We start from the raw sequence: 2,500 nt of genomic DNA on the forward strand, positions 1-2,500 counted from the left end.
GACTACTGTTCTGGTCCTCTCTTCTATAATATTAGACTACTGTTCTGGTCCTCTCTTATCTAACAGACTACTGTTCTGGTCCTCTCTTCTAGAACATTAGACTACTGTTCTGGTCCTCTCTTCTAGAACATTAGACTACTGTTCTGGTCCTCTCTTCTAGCACATTAGACTACTGTTCTGGTCCTCTCTTCTAGAACTATAGACTACTGTTCTGGTTCTCTCTTCTAGAACATTAGACTACTGTTCTGGTCCTCTCTTCTAGAACATTAGACTACTGTTCTGGTCCTCTCTTATCTAACAGACTACTGTTCTGGTCCTCTCTTCTATAACATTAGACTACTGTTCTGGTCCTCTCTTATCTAACAGACTACTGTTCTGGTCCTCTCTTCTATAACATTAGACTACTGTTCTGGTCCTCTCTTATCTAACAGACTACTGTTCTGGTCCTCTCTTCTATAACATTAGACTACTGTTCTGGTCCTCTCTTCTATAACATTAGACTACTGTTCTGGTCCTCTCTTCTAGAACATTAGACTACTGTTCTAGTCCTCTCTTCTAGAACATTAGACTACTGTTCTGGTCCTTTCTTCTAGAACATTAGACTACTGTTCTGGTCCTCTCTTCTATAACATCAGACTACTGTTCTGGTCCTCTCTTCTATAACAGACTGTTCTGGTCCTCTCTTCTAGAACATTGGACTACTGTTCTGGTCCTCTCTTCTAGAACATTAGACTACTGTTTTGGTCCTCTCTTCTAGAACATTAGACTACTGTTCTGGTCCTCTCTTCTATAACATTAGACTACTGTTCTGGTCCTCTCTTCTATAACATTAGACTACTGTTCTGGTCCTCTCTTCTAGAACATTAGACTACTGTTCTAGTCCTCTCTTCTAGAACATTAGACTACTGTTCTGGTCCTTTCTTCTAGAACATTAGACTACTGTTCTGGTCCTCTCTTCTATAACATCAGACTACTGTTCTGGTCCTCTCTTCTATAACAGACTGTTCTGGTCCTCTCTTCTAGAACATTGGACTACTGTTCTGGTCATTCTTCTAGAACATTGGACTACTGTTCTGGTCCTTTCTTCTAGAACATTGGACTACTGTTCTGGTCCTTTCTTCTAGAACATTGGACTACTGTTCTGGTCCTTTCTTCTAGAACATTAGACTACTGTTCTGGTCCTCTTTTCTAGAACATTAGACTACTGTTCTGGTCCTCTCTTCTATAACATTAGACTACTGTTCTGGTCCTCTCTTCTAGAACATTAGACTACTGTTCTGGTCCTCTCTTCTATAACAGACTACTGTTCTGGTCCTCTCTTCTAGAACATTAGACTACTGTTCTGGTCCTCTCTTCTATAACATCAGACTACTGTTCTGGTCCTCTCTTCTATAACAGACTGTTCTGGTCCTCTCTTCTAGAACATTGGACTACTGTTCTGGTCCTTTCTTCTAGAACATTGGACTACTGTTCTGGTCCTTTCTTCTAGAACATTAGACAACTGTTCTGGTCCTCTCTTCTAGAACATTGGACTACTGTTCTGGTCCTCTCTTCTAGAACATTAGACTACTGTTCTGGTCCTCTCTTCTAGAACATTAGACTACTGTTCTGGTCCTCTCTTCTAGAACATTAGACTACTGTTCTGGTCCTCTCTTCTAGAACATTAGACTACTGTTCTGGTCCTCTCTTCTAGAACATTAGACTACTGTTCTGGTCCTCTCTTCTAGAACATTAGACTACTGTTCTGGTCCTCTCTTCTAGAACATTGGACTACTGTTCTGGTCCTCTCTTCTAGAACATTAGACTACTGTTCTGGTCCTCTCTTCTAGAACATTAGACTACTGTTCTGGTCCTCTCTTCTATAACATTAGACTACTGTTCTGGTCCTCTCTTCTATAACATTAGACTACTGTTCTGGTCCTCTCTTCTAGAACATTAGACTACTGTTCTGGTCCTCTCTTCAAGAACAGAATACTGACATTTACCCATGTTTTTTTACAACATGTTTTTTTTACAACCTTAACACTTTCCGCCCGTTGCGTGTCAGCTATTTTGCGTAAACAATTAGGCCCTAAGACTCACACTAATACCAGAAAATGAACAACAATAATTATAGCCTGAAATAATGAAAGAAAAACCTCAACGTGGCCTATAGATGTTTATATTTATAAAGGCTTTATTCAACCACCCACTCTTCATCCACACAATATTTCACGACTCTAAAGCCACCCGTGGATGTAACCTTGAGACTCAACAGCACATCACAGACACACACACACGCACATGCACACACACACACACACACACACACACACACACAATACTCTGTATTACCTCCTAGTGTGTGTGTGTGTGTGTGTGTGTGTGTGTGTGTGTGTGTGTGTGTGTGTGTGTGTGTGTGTGTGTGTGTGTGTGTGTGTGTGTGTGTGTGTGTATGCGCGTGTGCGTGTGCGTGTGCGTGCGTGCGTGTGTGTGTGCGTGCGTGTGTGTGTGTGAGATG

This window comes from Oncorhynchus kisutch, linkage group LG9 (genome assembly GCF_002021735.2).
Source record: "Oncorhynchus kisutch isolate 150728-3 linkage group LG9, Okis_V2, whole genome shotgun sequence".
NCBI lineage: Eukaryota > Metazoa > Chordata > Actinopteri > Salmoniformes > Salmonidae > Oncorhynchus > Oncorhynchus kisutch.